Raw genomic sequence first — 18,988 nt, 5'->3', positions numbered from 1 at the left:
CTGTTTTTTAAAATAAGAAATGAAAAGAAATGGTTCTTTCAGGACCAGCCCAAGACGATTTATACAACCAGGTTGCCTCCCCTGTAATCCTATGGTAGCTATTATACTTTCCACACGGGAGACTCTTTCCCAGTCAGGGCACTTTGACATACGAATCTAGATACCGTTATATCAAACCAGGCTTGGTGACATTTCAAAAATTAGAATTTAGAATTTTTATGTAAACATAATTATTATTTTGTTAGCCACCTCACAGTACCAATGCCATGTTCAAGACTGTGAATACATTATTGAATTGAGGGAAGCAAACAAACCACTTCCCTGATCTGGAGAGATGGTGGCATGACTGGGAGCCCAGGAGAGCTTCGTGAGCTTTTCTTGAACCGGGCAGCTGTTAGGGCAGCTCCTGGGGCAGGAGGAGAGGTATTTAGGGTGTAGACTTAAATGCCTCCACTAACAACTGTGGTATGCTGCCTACACACATCTCCATCACCACAGAAATGTACGGAAATTATATTAGGAAAATTCATCTTGTTTAAAGGCACGGGAATGAATGGAACATTCTGGGGTCAACTTGACTAATGTTTCTGCTCACAGCAAGTGGTGCTCAAACTTGGGTGTGTATCAAAAATCTCCTGACTTGTGAAAAAGGCAGATTCCCAGGCCAGGCCCCCAGGATGCCAAACTGAACGTCTGGGAACAAGGGCTAGAGTCTGAAGCTCGAAGGAGCCTCTGAAGTGATTGGCGCTGATGGTCCTCAAAACACAGGTGGAGGAACACTGAATAAAGAAGGAGAGAGAGGGAAGGAAAGTGAGCGAGAAAGTAGTAGAAAAAAGGAATGAAAGGAAGGAAGGGAAGAGAGAAAGAATAAGGAGTAAGGAATAAGGAGGGCCCAGTGAAGAAGATGAAGATGAACATACCTGGTCAGGCCTTGCCTTAAGCACCTCGGCTGAATTTAGTCTTTGATTCTTTCCAGACCTCTAACTTTGTCTCGTCTCTACATCTCATACAGTGCCTTCACCTTTACCTGCCTCTTAGCCTTGCTTTCAGGTCCTGTGGTGGACGGGGGACCTAGTTTTAAAGGGTTTTCTCTTGAGACCCCCCAGCCCCCACCTGCCATGGGACAAGACCGAGCTAGAGGCAGACTAATCCTAGCTCGCTCATTGGCCTGTGGGGTGGTTCTCACTTTGGGATCACTGGAGAAAAACTTGCAGGGGAGTCTGTGTTCCAAAACCGTCAGGGAGAGAAGCACAGAGTTGGCTGAATTTGACAACCCAGCCCAGAACAGAACACCTTCCCTAGTGATGATACCTGTCCACTGTCGCATGGGGAGAGAGGAATGCCCTCCTGCCTGTGAGACCCTACACTCAGTGACCCACCATTGATTCCTTAGCTCCAGAGAGGCTTCTGCTGTCAGTCTTCCCTGGCAACAACCCAGGGTATGAGCAATGGCCCTTAGCTTTCTCTGGAAGATTCTGACTCCTCAACAGACCACATGGGTAAACTTTGACAGCCATGTTTGTGACATGTGACTCACCCCCTCAGTCACAGCTGACTAGACCAAGAGCGGACACTTAACTCAAGCGGTGTTGGCTGGTTTCTTATACAGAAAAGTAGAGAAAATTCAGGGGTTTCAGCATAGCTTTTTCCCACACATGTGGAATGAAATATTGGTATGATGGAGAGGGTCCCCCTGGGGTGACTCCATCCCATTTCCCAGTTCAGATCCCTTCGGAGCCCCTGCTGACTTCCTGCATCAGATAGTCCAGTATCATAGAAATAAAGGGTTCTTTTATGGTTGTTTATTCCAGCTCTGACCTGCAGTCAGCCCTCACCAATCCAGGTACCATCCAGGTAACGATCACATTTCCCTGTGCATATCTCTATCCTTGTTTTAACTCGAATCCCTTCCTTCTGTAGACAGGAAGGCAGACCACATTGTCTTCCTTATGGTGCAAAATGAGAGCTTTCCTCAAAAATGGATTTGGTTTGAATCACTGACTATTATATAATCTGTTGCCTATGTTTGAAATTGTAAAATTATTATTCATTTTTAGGTGCAAAATGGTACTACGGATTTGTTTTATTTAAAAAAGAATCCTTGGAGTGCCTGGCTGGCTTAGTCAATGGAGCATACAACTCTTGATCTCGGGGTTGTGGGCTTGCCCTCCACATTGGGTGTAGAGATTACTTAAAAATAAAATCTTTAAAAAATAAAATAAATTAAAATAAAATAAAAAATGAAAAAGAATCCTTGTCAGGGCGCCTGGCTGGCTCGGTCGGAAGAGCATGCAACTCTTGATCTTGGAGTCATGAGTTAGAGCCTCACATTGGGAATAGAGATTACGAAATAAATTAAATATATAAATAAGAATCTGAATCCTCGTCCTTTGGAGTTACATATTGAAATATTTGTGCCTGAAATTATGTGATGTCGGGATTTGCTCCTGAACAATGCTGAAGGGCAGGAAGTAGGTGAGAGCATAGATGAAAACAAGGTTCACCTTGAGCTGATAATTGTTGAATATGGGTGACTTGGGTTCATCATACTAGTCTGTCTACTTTTGCATATACTTAAAATTTTCCATAATAAGAAACTCTAAAAATAAGGACGGAAATTTTTTTTCAGGGGAATACCTCTGAAATAACATGAAACTATCAACATTCAAAAGTAAGAAGAAGCTTCTTAAATTAGCGATCTAAAAGTAAGATTCTAAAGTCAGTCACCCATAGCGGGAGTGGGTCTCATGCAGCATGTAGCTAGGATGTGAATACAAACATACCACGTGCTTATGACCCCATTCCCTTGAATGAAAATAGCGTCTTGTGTCCAACTCATCTCTGATGATACCATCCAAAATAAAATAGCCTAAGATCTATAGATTTCTTTCAAATTTGAGCAAACTACATTTAACTATATGCTTAGGAGTTTTGCATGTCCTCCTCGCACGGAGACCGTGCTAATCTTCTCTGGATCATTCCAATTTTAGTCTATGTGCTGCCAAAGCAAGCACGATATACTTAGTAGTTTTTATTTTATTAAAAATTATTTGATGAATATAAGAAACATTGCTCAAAGTAGAACATTTTCCAAATAGGTTGAAAACAAGTGTATCAGAAAATAAAGCATCTTGAGAATTCTCCAACATCTCCAAAAAGCTCACTGTGTCTGCGCATACCTTCTTATTTAGAGGAGCGAGTAGGAGGGAGGAGGAGGGAGGATGCTTGTTGAGTATTCAAGAGCGGCTGATGATTCTTTATATATTCATTATGGATAAGAGTGTTTTTTCGAGGGGTGTGGATCTGAGGAGAAATATTTAGTTTTCCTTCTAAGTGTGGTTGTCCATTTCACCCCCACGCCAACCCATTTTCAAAGGGGCCAAAGTATGTTCTCTGTCAGAGAAGCCAAGGGCACCATTTGCTCCTTGCATGACCCGTTCTTATCTTGTTTTTATGATTACTCTTACACTGTGGACACATCTGGGGGCCCATGTCTGAGACCAGAAGTCCCCAGCTTCCCTTTTAGCCTGAATGTCCACTCCTTTACCATTGGTGGTGTCCCTTTGCTCCATCAGCCCCACTTGCTCCTTTTTTCCGTCCACAACACACCAGAGTGGTGCTTACTTTGATCGGACTTTTGCAACACTCCACTCCCGACAGGTGTTTCCACGGTAGGCTTTTGCTCTGATCACAATGCATTCTACTGTCCAAGTTGTGGCTCCGTTGGTTCCGAAGACTAAAGATCCACTCTGTACCTCATGGAAACGAGGTCATGGTAAGGACATTTTTCTCATCAAAATGCATCAAGACTAAAAAACAAACAAAACCACGTCTCCATTCAAGAACCTAATGACCTCCTTCATTACATCTTCAGGCGTTCCTGAATTAAATGAAATTAAAGCTTTAGAATTACAAGGATGGCCTTTAAAAATCTTTTTGTTAATATGAAATATTTACACCACAAAAAAGTAAAGCAAATAATATAGCTGAGTCAATAAACCAATCAATACTTGGCATCATTTTTCCCCAGGGCTATTTTTTTTTATAGACAAGGCGATATAAATAAGGAGTAAAACCTAGATCAGGCCCCCCATCACTTCTCATTTTAGTTAAATTGCAAATGTCGGACCTTAAAATAATGTTTGAAGGAAATTTAAATATGTAAAATATGTAAGGGTATTAAATATTTAATTATATTCAAAGTTTATCTAAATGTTTAATAAAGAAATTTAAATATTTTAAAGAAAAATAGGAAGGCTTTTCAAACCAGAATTTCTCCTATGGGTTGTATTTCTGTGGATGTGATTGGCTATGAGATAAAGTTTAATATTGTTATACATAATTTAATTGTTTAAGATAACACAGGAAAACTGCTCAAGGTCAGACATGAGGAAAAGTTTGTGTCACCTATTTAGTATGTTGGAACAATAACTTCAGATATTAAACAAATGGCTTTTGAATAATTGGGTCGAGGACCCTCAGAAAGAAATATGTTTTATAAATCTATACAGTAAACCCTAAAGTGAAAGTTACACAAGACAATAATTAACTTTTCACCTAAATATTCTGACATTTTTCTATTACACACTCTCTTTTTTCTAAGGTTTTGTTACAAGCTACACAGCTGACTTCACAAACCACTTACACAGAGTGATATGCAGCTTGGAAAACATTGCTTTATTAACAAATAATGACATAGAAATGTTAGTGATAACAAGCACCCATGTAGCCACTGCGTGCTTTGAAAAATTCTAACATTTTGCCGTATCTGCTTTAGATTATTTTTCAAATTAAAATATTGTAGCCAGAATTAAAGCCTCCCAGGTACGCACCCCTCCCTAGTCTAGTATATCTGCCTCCTACCCAGAGACTAGGAATATTCTGCATTTGGTGATTATTGTCCCCATACATGTTTTTTATATAATTACTGCAAGTGTATGGATCCATATATAACAATACTGTGTATAAAAATATATTGCAATATATAACATTGGTTTTCATGTTCATGAGTTTAAAGCAAATGTTATCATAGTATCCTACAATTTATTTTCTTCCTTAATATTATGTTTTTAAGATTCATCCATACTGGTACAACACTCTAGTTCATTCAACTTAACTGCTATGGTATTCCACTATCTGAATATTCCCTGCTTTATTATCCATTCTCATGTTAATGGGTCTTTAAGTTGCTGACAATATATTATTATTAAAAATAATGTTGCAAAGATATTTTTGCACGCATCTCATTCTGAACCTAATCTAAAATTTTCCTGGGACATACACACATTAGTGGAATGGATGGATTATAAACTTTACCATATATTCCTATAAGTTGCTCTGTAAAGTGACTGACAGTCCTTCTAGATACTGTGTATGAGAGTTGCCACTCTGCTGCATTTTCCACAGTCTCACAGAAGGTGGCCTCTGGGCTGGTCATCAGCTGTGCCTTCAATAGGCCATTCCAATTTCTATCAAGCCAACTGTTTCTGGATGGTGGGCTTCGTGTTCTATCATTGGACTCCATGTTCATGGGTCCACACTGTACCTCCTTTGCTGTAAAGTGGGTTCCTGATTGGATCCACTGTATTCCCAGATAGTCGTGCAGGCTGGGGCTTGTTAGCAGAAAATGTGAACCCATCATATTCAGGATAAAATCTGGGCCATGAGGATGAATCATTCAGATGGACAAGGCCCAGTGTAGACAACTTGCCCTGAAAATTGGCTGCTCTCATGGAGGAATTGGCCTCTGTTGCTGGCAGTTGGACATTTAGAAGTAGCAATAGCTGGATTGGATTTAGAAGTGGGATTACGTGCTGTCAGACCCTCATAGAGACTCAATATGTGCAAGGAGCATCTTAGTCAGATTCCATTGCTATGGATTGAATGCATCCTCAACATTCATATGTTGAAGCCTAGTCCCCAGCGTAATGACAGTTGGAGGTGGGGCCTTTGGCAGGTAATTAGGTGATAAGATTGGAGCCCTTATGAATGGGATTAATGACCTCAAAAGGAAAGACAGATGAGGGCTTTCTCTCTCTCTCCCATGTGAAGGTCTGACAAGAAGATGGCCCTCACCAGACGCTGGATATGCAAGTGCCTTGATCTTGGACTTCTACCTTCCAGAACTGTGAGAAGTAACTTTTTGTTGTTTAAGCTACTCAGCCTATGGTAATTTGCTATAGCAGCTGGAACTAAGACACTCATGACACCGGTCGGAGTGACCAGCGACAAACGCTCTGTAATATCAACAAGCTGAGTCATTTTGTTGGACTTGGTCGTTTAGTGTCTCCTCTGTGGTGGACAATTTCTTCTTTCTTTCCCCTCACAGCATTATTGAGGTATAACTAGCGGACAATTAACTATAAATATTTAAAGTATAATATTTTATTTATTTTAGCATAAAGTATAATATTTTATTTATTTTAGCATAAAAGATATTTTAGCATAAGTTTAATATCCATTAAAACGATTCCCACAATCAAGACAATGAACATATGCATCACTCCTAAAAATTTCCTTGTTTCCTTTTTATTTTTTTATTTTTATTTCTTTTTAATATTTTTTATTTATTTATTTGACAGAGATAGAGACAGCCAGCGAGCGAGGGAACACAAGCAGGGGGAGCAGGAGAGGAAGAAGCAGGCTCATAGTGGAGGAGCCTGATGTGGGGCTCGATCCCACAACACTGGGATCACGCCCTGAGTGGAAGGCAGACGCTTAACCGCTGTGCCACCCAGGCGCCCCCCTTGTTTCCTTTTTAATCCCTTCCTCCCACCCTCCTAAAACATTCTAAGAGCCACTTGTCAGAATATGATTGTCGAAGTACAATCTGACTCAAATAAACAGTTCAGAGAAACCACCCGCTTTTCCGTACTCCTGTCCCATATATGTGAGCATCACCATAAGGCACACAGAATTAGTAGAGGTATATTTTCTTAGTTAAAAATTTTATTTTTAGGGGCTCCTGGGTGGCTCAGTCGTTAAGCGTCTGCCTTCGGCTCAGGGCGTGATCCCGGAGTTCTGGGATCGAGCCCCACGTCAGCCTCTTCCACTGGGAGTCTGCTTCTTCCTCTCCCATTCCCCCTGCTTGAGTTCCCTCTCTTGCCGGCTGTCTCTCTTTCTCTCTGTCACATAAATAAATAATAAAAATCTTAAAAAAAATTTTTTTTATTTTTATAACTCACATACCATAAAATATGTCCTTTTAAAGTAAAAATAAAATAAAATAAAATAAATAAAATGAAGTTCAGAGTATATTCACAGAGTTGTGCAACTATTGCAATGATCTAATTTCAGAACTTTTTCATCATCCCTAAAGAGAAACTCTGTACCCATTAACAGTTCCCAATCTCTTCTTCCAACTCTTGGCAACCACAAATCTGTTTTCTGTCCCTGCGGATTTGTCTATTCTGAACATTTCATATAAATGGAGTCATACAATATGTGGCTTTTCTCACTTATCATGCTTTCAAGACTCATCCATGGTGTAACATGTATCAGTATTCTTTTCCTTTTTATGGTTGAATACTATTCCACTGTATGGATATACCACCTGCTCTTTTTTCATCCATCAACTGATGGACATTTAGATTGTTTTCACCTTTTGGCTGTTATGAATAATGCTTTTGTGAACATTCATGTGCAAGTTTCTGTGTGGACATATTGTTTTCATTTCTGCTGGGCAGAATTCCCTAGGAAGGGAATTGCTAGGTCATATGGTAACTCTATGTTGAACTTTTTGAAGAATTGCCAGACTGTTTTCCAAATCAATGGCAGCATTTTACATTCCCTATGGGTAAATTATGAGGGTTCCAATTTCTTCACATCCTTGCTAACACTTGTTATTACCTGTCTTTTTTTTTTTTATTATTATAACCATCCTAATGAAGTGAAGTGGTATCTCATTGTGGTTTTGATTTGCAGTTTCCTAATGACTAATGATGTCATGCCTCTTTTCATGTGCTTACCAACTTTGTGTATATCTTCTTTAGAGAAATGTCTATTCAAGTCCTTTTCCTATTTTAAAAATTGGGTTATTTATCTTATTATTAAGTTTTAAGGTTCTTTACATATTCTATGTATAAGTCTCTTATTGGATATATGATGTCCAAGTGTTTTTTCCTATTCTGAATTGTTTTTTGAATTTAATAATGTTCTTGGAAGCACAAACGCTTTTTATTTTGATGAAGTGCAATTTCTCTGTTTTTTCTTTTGTTGTTTATGCTTTTGGTATCATTTCTAAGAATTCATTGCCAAATCCAAGGTCATGAAGATTTATTCCTATGTTTTCTTTAGGCAATTTAGCTTGTACATTCAGGTCTGTGATCCATTTTGAGTTAATTTTTATGTATGGTGTGAGTCAGGGCTCTAACATCATTCTTTTCTATGTGGCTGTCTAGAGTCTCTGCACCATTTGTTGAAAAGACTATTATTTCCTCATTTAATTGACTTTGCACTCTTGTTACACCTGACCACACGTGTTTGGGTTTATTTCTAAACCCACTATAGACTGCTTCACCTAACAATAGCAGAATACACACTCTTCTCACACTCACATGGAACATTCACTAAGATAGACCATGTATTGGGCCATAAAACAGACCTCAACCAATTTAAAAGAATAGAAATCATACAAAGTGTCCTTTCGGGCCACAATGGAATTAAACTAGAAATCAATAAAAAAAAAAAAAAAGATAACTAAAGTATTTGAGCATTAAACAGCACATTTCTTTTTTTTTTTTTTAAAGATTTTATTTATTTATTCGACAGAGATAGAGACAGCCAGCGAGAGAGGGAACACAAGCAGGGGGAGTGGAGAGGAAGAAGCAGGCTCACAGCAAAGGAGCCCGATGTGGGGCTCGATCCCATAACGCCGGGATCACGCCCTGAGCCGAAGGCAGACGCCCAACCACTGTGCCACCCAGGCGCCCCTAAACAGCACATTTCTAAGTAACACATGGGTTGAAGAGTAAGTCCTAAGAGAAATTTTAAAATATTTTAAACAAAATAAAAATGGAAATACAACTTATCAAAATTTGTGGGATGCAAGGAAATTTATAGTATGAACTATACATATTAGAAATAAAGGAAAATCTAAAATCTATAATCTAAGCTTCCACCTTAATGAAGCAGAAAAGAAATAATAAAAATAGACCAGAATTCAATGCAATAGAAACAAGTAAACAGGAGAATCAACAGCACCAAAAGCCGATTCTTTGAAAAGATTAATAAAATGATCAGCGTCTGGCCAAGCCAATCAAGAAAAAAAGAGAGAAGGCACACATTATTAATATTAGAAATTTAAGAGTGGGCCTTAAAAGCTTCCAGTCTGTATGTAAGAAGTTTGGAAGTCACTACTTCATTCTAACTCCTAACTTTGGAAGTCACTAACTCCATCCTTTTTATAAGTAAAAAGCTGAGCAGACTAAAAAATCAACAACTCTTCTTAGATCCAAAAGAAAGGGGACAGCACAGGGCAAACTGCTGCTGTAAGGCTGGAGACAGACAGGTAATACAAAGAGTCAATACAAAAGCTATTGGAGTGGAGACTCTCTGAAATGCATCTCTTGAAAAGAAGATCGTGAAATATAGAATAAAAGATGTGAGGTGGGTCTCTAGGAAAAGGGGAGGCTCAAGAAACATGGACAAAGGCAGGGGGAGACTAAGAAGACTATCTACAAAGGTGGAGGGTACTTTGTGGAGGGAACAAGAATATTTCAATGGGCCTTTGCACCACCTCTGGTTAATAAACCAGCTTATTGGTAGGAACATAAATGCCAAATGCAGAGGAAACAAACACCACAGTGTGAACCACTATCAATTTGTGCCAAAGTTTTCACCCATTAGTGAAAAATGAAAAATCAGTGCACCAAAGTGAAATTATCATAAAGGACAAATAAAAGGATAGTCTTTTATTGTGAAAAGTTTTGAAGTTAAAAATGTCTTTTTTTTAAATCATACATAAAAATAAACGCAAAATGGATTGATTAAAGACCTGAAGGTGAGACCTGGAACCATAACAATCCTAGAGGAGAGCACAGGCAGTAATGTCTCTGACATTGGCCATAGCAACATATTTCTAAATGTGTCTCCTGAGACAAAGGAAATAAAAGCAAAAATAAGCTATTGAGATTTCATCAAAATAAAAAGATTCTGCACAGAGAAGGAAACACTCAACAAAACTAAAGGGCAACCTACTGAATGGGAGAAGATATTTGCAAATGACATATCTGATAAAGGGTTAGTATCCAAAATATATAAAGAACTTATACAACTCAACACGAAAAAACCAAAAATCCAGTCAAGAAATGGGCAGAAGACATGAACAGACATTTCTCCAAAGAAGACATACAGATGGCCAACAGACACATGAAAATACGCTCAACGTCACTCATTAACAGGGAAACGCAAATCAAAACTACAATGAGGTATCACCTCACACCTGTCAGAATCACTTAAATAAAAAACACGAGAAACAACAAGGGTTGGCAAGGATGCAGATACAAACTGCTGCAGCTACTGTGGAAAACAGTATGAAGTTTCCTCAAAAAGTTGCAAATAGAACTACCCTACAATCCAACAATTGCACTACTGGGTAAATACCCCTCAAAAGACAAAAGCACTAATTTAAAGGGATTCATGCATCCCTATGTTTACTGCAGCATTATTTACAATGGCCAAATTACGGAAGCAGGCCAAATGCCCATCAATAGATGAATGGATATGGCAAATGTGGTATATAGATGTATAATGGAACATTACTCAGCTATAAAAAATAATGAAATCTTGTCCTTTGCAATGACATAGGTGTAGCTAGTGAGTATAATGCTAAGTGAAATAAACCAGAGATAGACAAATACCATATGATTTCACTCATAAGTGGAATTTAAGAAACAAACAACAAGGGGCGCCTGGGTGGCACAGCGGTTAAGCATCTGCCTTCGGCTCAGGGCGTGATCCCAGCGTGATGGGATCGAGTCACACATCAGGCTCCACCACTATGAGCCTGCTTCTTCCTCTCCCACTCCCCCTGCTTGTGTTCCCTCTCTCGCTGGCTGTCTCTATCTCTGTCAGATAAATAAATAAAAATCTTAAAAAAAAAAAAAAAGAAACAACAAAAATGAGCAAAGGGAAAAAAAGAGAGAGAGACAAACCAATAAACAGACTCTGAATTACAGAGAACAAACTGATGGTTACCAGAGGGGAGGTGGATGGGGGAGGGGTGAAATAGGTGATGGGGATTAAGGAGTGCACTTGTCGTGAGTAATGTATAGAATTGCTGAATCACTGTATTGTACATCTGAAACTAATATAACACTGTATGTTAACTATGCTGGAATTAAAACTTAAAAGACATCTTTTTTTAAAATGAAATCCTAGAGATATAGGTGATTGTTATCACTTTTAAAATGTCATACCTGTGGTGTCCGGGTGGGTCAGTTGATTAAGCATCTGATTCCTTATCTCAGCTTAAGTCTTTTTTTTTTTTTTAAAGATTTTATTTATTTATTCGACAGAGATAGAGACAGCCTGCGAGAGAGGGAACACAAGCAGGGGGAGTAGGAGAGGAAGAAGCAGGCTCCCGGCGGAGGAGCCTGATGTGGGGCTCAATCCCATAACGCCGGGATCACGCCCTGAGCCGAAGGCAGACGCTTAACCGCTGTGCCACCCAGGCGCCCCTCAGCTTAGGTCTTGATCTGAAGATTCTGAGTTCAAGCCCCATGTTGGGCTCCATGCTGGGCGTGGAGCCTACTTAAAAAAAAATGTCATACCTGGCAAGGTAAAAATTAATAAACAAATACCAAACAATACAAATAATGTTTGGTCAGTATATTTTACTGGTCTATAAAGCAAAACAGTTTGGGAAATACTAAATATTTCATTATTATATAGAATTCCTTATAATTATAATAGTTTAAGATATTTCTTGTCTGTTGCTTATATTTAATTCCAAAACTGAATGAAGAGTCAAGAAAAATATGTGGACCTGTATCATGTATACATGTAGATGAAAAATTTCAAAGTACCACCAAATATAATTCAGAAATATTTTTACTCCTATGCCTCATGAATGTACTATGATAAAATATTTGTGCGTGATAAAACCTGGTAGTGATATATTACCCTTTTTATGTATTTCTGGATAATGTATACATTCTTTTTAGCGGACTACTGAAGCTCACTTTTGTTTTCTTTTTTTTTTTTTCCTTCCTCTCTCACTCCCCCTGCTTGTGTTCCTTCTCTCGCTGGCTGTCTCTCTGTCAAATAAATAAATAAAATCTTAAAAAAAAAAGAATGTATTTTCTTTTTAATTCTGTATGTATAAAGCATTGTATTAAGTTGTATATATATATACCGTATTTTGTTTATCCATTCATCTATCAATGAACACGTGGATTGCTTCCATCTTTTGGCTATTGTGAATATGCTGCTATGAACATGGGTGTGCAAATATTTCTTTGAGACTCTGCTTTCAATTCTTTGGAGTACATACCCAGGAGTAGAATAGCTGGTTCATATGGTAACTCTATTTTTAGTTTTTAAGGACCCGCCTTACAGTTTTCCATAGTTGCAACATCATTTTATATTCCTGATGACAGTGCCCAAATGTTTTAATTTTCTACATCTTCACTGTGATACTGTGATGTATAATAATAAATACATTTTTAGCCTTTGCCTCCTTTTCAGGAATTTCCTAAGTGATTTCCTAAGGAATTTCCTTTTCTGCTCGGTAAAGGGATCTTTTGTTATGTTAATGAGGTGGCTTTTGGACTCCACCTAAGAATGAGGGCTGGTTGCCAGTAGAGCCAACCATGTGATTAGAACATTGGAACTTTCAGTTCCACTCCCTCCCTAGCTCCCTTCAGGAAGGGGAGAGGACCTAGAGGCTGAACTGATCACCAATGGCCAATGATTTAGTTGATCATGCCTAATAATGAAATCTCCATAAATATCCAAACGGACTAAGTCGGTGAACTTCTGGTTGGTGAACACTTCGAGATTTGGGGACAGTGGTATTCTTAGAGCATGAAAGCTCTGAGCCTTTTCCTGGTACTTTGCCCTATGCATCTTTTCTATCTGGCTATTTCTGGGTTATAACTTTTAATAATAAGCCAGTGATCTAGTAAGTAAATGTTTCCCTGAGTTCTGTGAGCCACTCTTGCTAATTAATAGAACCCAAGGAGAGGGTCACTGGAACCCTCATCTATGGCCAATAGATCAGAAATATGGGTGACAACCTGATTTTGTGATTGGCATCTGAAGAGGGGATACTAGTCTTGTGGGACTGAACCCTTAACCTGTGGGATCTGATGCTATCCCCAGGTAGATACTATTAGAATTGAGTTAATTGCTTGGTGGCTGCATTGGAACCCCTCCCCACACTGCACTGTCCACTGGAACTGGGTGCAGAATACTTTATATGCCAATACTTGTTATTTTCTGGTGGTTTTTTGTTTGTTTGTTTTTTGTTTTTTGAAGTAGCCATCCTAATGAGTGTAGAAACTTACTTTTTAATAATGAGTTTAACTCATTCACATTTAATATAGTCACTGATTCCTTATGTCTTATTTTTTTATTCACATTGCTTTTTTTGTGCTTTAACTTTTCTATTTTTTATTGGATAGATTGAATTTCCTTTTTCTAAAATCTCCTCCTCCTCCTATAGTTTGGAAAAGTATACATACTATTCCTTTTCTTCTATTGACAGCCCTTAACTTTTTAATCGATATTAAAAATTCATATTTATTGAATACTTACTGTATTCTAGTCTCTGTAGAGATCTTTTTATTTTGATCATCTCATTTAATCCTTACAACAATTTTATGAGGTTGGTTTTATTTTTTTAAATAAAATTTTCATTTTAGAGTAATTTTGGACTCACGGAAAAATGGCAAAGGCAGTACAGAGAGTTCCTGTATACTGGATATGGCACATCTCTCAAAACTAATGGTCCAATATTGATACATTCGTTAAATGAAGTTTATACTTTATTCATATTTCTTCAGCTTTTCTCAAATGTCCTTTATCTGATCCTCAGTTATCCTTAGACTCCTCTTGGTTGTGACTGCTTCTCAGTCCCTCCTTTTTTTGATGACCTGGCAATTTTTGGAGATGGCCCTTAATTTTAATAACACATTTTAAACACGCTTTCTACAAGCATTTAGAATGAGTCAGTGTAACTTTTTGGGGGGAACAAGATAAGATCTTAAGCAACTCATGTTTTGTAGCAATAATCTGAAATTTTAGTTCCAGTTTATTTCTAGAGTTCTTTTCATATTACTCTGTTTCATCTTTTTAAAACTCTTTCTTAAACACCTTAACCATTAAGATTTAAGTATGAATTTTATTAGTTTATTTTTCTCACCACTTTTACAAGTTTTGAATTTTATTCTCTTTCTTGGATTCCTTGTTTTTTCCCCCGAAGGAAATTTTTTCAGGAAGGATGAATAACGGGTGATAAACTTTCTGAGTCCATGCTTTTTTAATCTGTAAAATGGTGATAATATTGCCTATCCCATAGAGTTGTTGAAGATTAAGTGAAGAAGAGTTTCAGGCTTTTAGCAGAGTGCCTTAGAAGCAATCAGTAAATGTTAGCTGTTGTTACTTTTGCAATGAGCATGGATGATTTTGTGAATTATAAAGAGAAATGCATACAGGCATAAGCGAATGAAAAAGAAAAGTAACCAGGAAAGTTAAAATAAAGAGATTTGGTAGAAAAATAGAACAGGTAATTCAACCCCTACTATCGACTTGATACATACGAAAAAGGTCTGAGCATTTTTGCCAAGCATTTTAACCTGGGTTATGCTGTCATCCATGGTCCAGAAAGCCACGTGGGTGTTGAAAGCCACACTGCCCATTTGTCTCCTCAGAGGTCACTAGAGTTTATCAGCTGTTGTGTACCCTTAGCATGAGTCAGGAGGGTTCTGGGGAAATGTCTTTCTAGTTACAGGGACTGACAATTTAGTTCAAAGATTAATAAACACAAAATAACACTTGAGAAGCATATGTCATATCAAATACAGAATGTGTCTCCTGGAGGGAGGAAAAAAGCATCAGAGTATTCTTTATACAGACCAAAATTTCTTCAATTGATTCTTTGTTATTCATGAGCAAGGAGAGAGAACAAATTGTTATGCCTGACACCAGATTTCAGGACTGGAATTTTGTAGTGTGATTCATGTAGCTATATTTAATATTTGCAGAGTCATAGAGTGACTCCTGTCGGAGCCCAGGGAAGCCTTCACCCAAAGGATCCCTTCTCTGCCAGTGCTTGGCTTAGAGACCCTTGAAGGCTGATCTTCGTATGGCACATAAATTCATTGCAACCTTAACTGGTGGTCCTGTGATTGCATAAAGACCAATGCCAGCTATGACTTTCGTATTAACTTAAGAATGTGTTGTTCTTATAAAGATAAGGTGCTTACTGCTCTTGACCTTGTCAAAGGTCTGTGACCAGTTTGGAATTTTTAATACCAGAGCCTCTGGTAGTTTCATGCACTAAAAGGGTGGAATCCTGGAACCCCAGGCACACAAAAAAAGGAAAAAGGAAAGTCATATTTTTAAAAATGTGTGGGTTTGTCATAATTAGGGTAGGGTATTGTGTTTAAATCTTTTTGTAAAACACTTGTAAATGTTGATGTGTATAATATTTAAATAACAAAAGACATGGCTTCACAATTTGTATTTTAAAAGCTTTCACAGGAAAGAGATAAAGGATACTGTCGCTAATAAAGGAAAAGCTGATAAAGTACTGAAAAAACAGAACACTTCTGATGGCTTCACATTCCTGCTGGAAGCATGGGAAATAAGGGAACACAAAATAAAACAGCTGGGTGGACTCAAAGGAAATAAGAATGGCTTTTCCCCCGTACATTCCCCCAAATAGGAACTAAGAGGAAAAATAAAAATGCTCCAAATCACGATAAGGGAGCATTTAAGAATTCTAATATTGTAAATAGACATTCAGGCTGAATGCGAAACTCAAACAGGAAATAAATCCTTAAGTATCAACTAAGAGACTAATAAAAGAATAAGAATATTTCCAGAGGTTTAAAGTAAATTATTCAAAAAAAACCGCGAAAACAAAACAAAGATGATATTTTATCAGATGTCACATATGACAACAAATATACACACCAGGCTTTTTCCAAGATCAAATGAGATATAAAGTACTCTGAGACTATAAAACATTATTAAAATGTACGGCAACGCTGGCATTGCTGGGGAGAATAAAAGCGTCAGGACTCTTCTCCCTTCTCCCATTTCCATTCCTTACATTAAAATGCAAGAGTTTATTTCTACCCAAAAAACCCCAGGGGCTGCTGAGTGTAAAACAGAATACACGAAATCTGACTTCTCTTTCTTCTCTTACTGTTCAGTTGTGAAAAGATCTGTTTTCCCGGTAGTTTTTTAAAAAATTGTTATGGACAATTTCAAACAGATAATGAAGAATCTAGCATGAACTCCCTAGACTCGTTCCTCAGCTTCAGTGCTCCTAGGTTTGGGCCCATCTTTTTCCACCTGTAACCCCACCCAGGCCCCCAACTCAAATTATTTTGAAGCAAACGCCAGACCTCACTATCATTTCAGTTATCATTTCAGTTGGAATTATCTTAAAAGATACATACTTTTCAAAAAGAACATGAACCTCGATATCATTATAGCATCTTAAAATAAAAATAATTTTTAAATTTCACCAAAGTCTAGTCAGTGCTCACTCCCCTGATCACATAATTTTTTAAACACGTTGTTTGAATCAGGATCCAAAAAAAGGTCCATTCATTGTGATTGATGATGTATCTCTTAAGACTTTTTTTTTTTAAAGATTTTATTTACTTATTTGACAGAGAGAGACAGCCAGCGAAAGAGGGAACACAAGCAGGGGGAGTGGGAGTGGAAGAAGCAGGCTCATAGCGGAGGACCCTGATGTGGGGCTCGATCCCATAACGCCGGGATCACGCCCTGAGCCGAAGGCAGACGCTTAACCGCTGTGCCACCCAGGCGCCCCAGGACTTTTTAAATCTAGGGGCACTACCTTGATACATCTCTCTCTCCTCAATCCTCACCTTCTAGTAGGTCTGACCTAAAACCAGAGACCACCTAGTTGACTCAGCATTTTACCCTCTGCCTGAAAAAGTGCTATACGTCTGAGTTCCTTCCTGTTCTATTTTCTCCAGGCATTCAAGGCTCTGAGGATCTAGGAAAAACTTAGGGTCTAGGAGTAAATGACATGTCTGTTTTAAAGAGTCCTTTCAACATTACTGGAGGTATTTACTTTTCCTCACTCCTTACTGTACTGATCACTGGCATAAGGAACAAGAAAGACACTCTAGTGGAAATTTCTGTGTACATTTAAAGTAGTATTTTTGGTAAAACACTCATTCCAGAGTGTTTTAGACAGGGAGAACTTTGCATGGGGAAGTATAAGCAAAACTGAATCATGAGCAATCTATGTTATTACCTTCAGGGTATCCATAAGTTCAACCAGGTAATTATCCACAGGCTCAGAAAACTCTGGGACATGAAGCCATGCCTGTAAGCCAAGGAAGAAAAAATCAGATATTTCCCTAATACCCACTTAAAAGAGGGAAAGCAATTCAAGAGCAGATCATTTAAAGAAAGGAAGATGGGGAAACACCAATTCAGTAGGTATCCAACCAGCTATTCAATATGACCATAGTACCAATGATGCAACCGATACGATCCCTTGCTTCCACCAACGTTTCAGGAACTGGCTCATTGAGGTTTTTGAGCAGTAAAGAATTTGAGAGATGACTCGCTGTCCTCCCCCCACCCCCAGCCCCATCCTTCTCACAGATGAGAAAGGTCAGCCTAGAGGGGCTAGGAGAGTTGCCCAAAGTTGAAGAGCCAGTTAACTACGGAGGGAGTGGTAACACACAGGCCACCTGATGCCTATTCCAGGCTGCTCGCCACCCTTCTGCCTTCCTTCCGTCAGGTTTTGAGAGAGAATTTACAAAGTGTTTGCCGCGATCTGAGGGAAATAACACCAGCCATAAAGGTAACTTGATATCACCAACAGGCAGGAACCTGGAGGTTCTCCTGGAGGGGAGGAAGAACTTTCTTCTACCCTCCTAGGCCCCAGAGCTAGGTGTATGAAATAAACAGACAACGGGCACATTAACAGCAGAGAAGGTGAGCAAATGTATTCATCTTTAGTATTATGCACTCAGGGCCATCATAGGGGAAAAAAGACAATACCACAGAATGGGTGAGATTTGAAAGCTTATATATGTCTTCATAGGGGAAGGGGAGGGGCGTAGCCAACTCAGGGGAGAGCAAATGGTTGTAGGAAAGCAGAAGGGGCCCTAGAAGGCTCGATGCAGGTCTGACAGTTTGGGACAGAGTGTGTCTGGGTGGGATGCCAACTTCTAGTCTTGTCTTCTGTGATGAGAGTCCATCTTTCCTGCTGAAGACACTCCTGGGAGGGGATTGGTGATGACCAAGGTCCTTTTGCAGGAGCTGTCTTCAGGCACATGAGGGAGATCAGAGAGAACCTCACCCCTCACCCACTGTTTTTCAGTGCCTTCAGCTCAAAGTAATCGGTGTACCAAAGCGGCACCTCTTGGGGTGGTGTGTCCTGAGGCCCTTTGCCATTAAATTTATTAAGCGTTTGTTGAGTACTTCTCTGCCACAAGACTATTTTGAGGTTCTGTTGCTTTTAACTTTAGACTTGTTTCTCAGACTATTTTTCTGCCTCTCAGCTTATCACCACATAGATTCCCCTGGAAGTGGGGTTTTCTGCCCTCCCCCTTAGCACTGGTATTTGCGCCAGTGCCCCTGATTTGCTCTTCTCAGTGCCATCCCTCACCTATTCGTCTCCCCATCACAGACAACTTGGGTGCAGACGGTGGCCAAGCTGAGTGGCAGGAGGGTAAAAAGGGCCATCCACTGACCCATCACCAGGGCTATGCGTCCTTGAACTCTCTGCTCACTTCAGAATCATGCTTTGAAAGGTACTTTTATT

At 38.9% G+C, this 18,988-nt stretch overlaps 1 non-coding gene across 1 annotated transcript; it reads right to left on the bottom strand.

The window, feature by feature from the left end:
- Positions 1-2,906: 2,906 nt before the first annotated feature.
- On the bottom strand, positions 2,907-3,014 carry LOC121100599. Its single transcript, XR_005832346.1, has one exon. It is a non-coding gene; the product is annotated as a U6 spliceosomal RNA (small nuclear RNA).
- Between the last annotated feature and the right edge of the window lie 15,974 nt (positions 3,015-18,988).

This window comes from Ursus maritimus, unplaced genomic scaffold (assembly GCF_017311325.1).
Source record: "Ursus maritimus isolate PB19 unplaced genomic scaffold, ASM1731132v1 scaffold_4, whole genome shotgun sequence".
NCBI lineage: Eukaryota > Metazoa > Chordata > Mammalia > Carnivora > Ursidae > Ursus > Ursus maritimus.
This window is presented reverse-complemented; position numbering and strand designations above follow the sequence as displayed.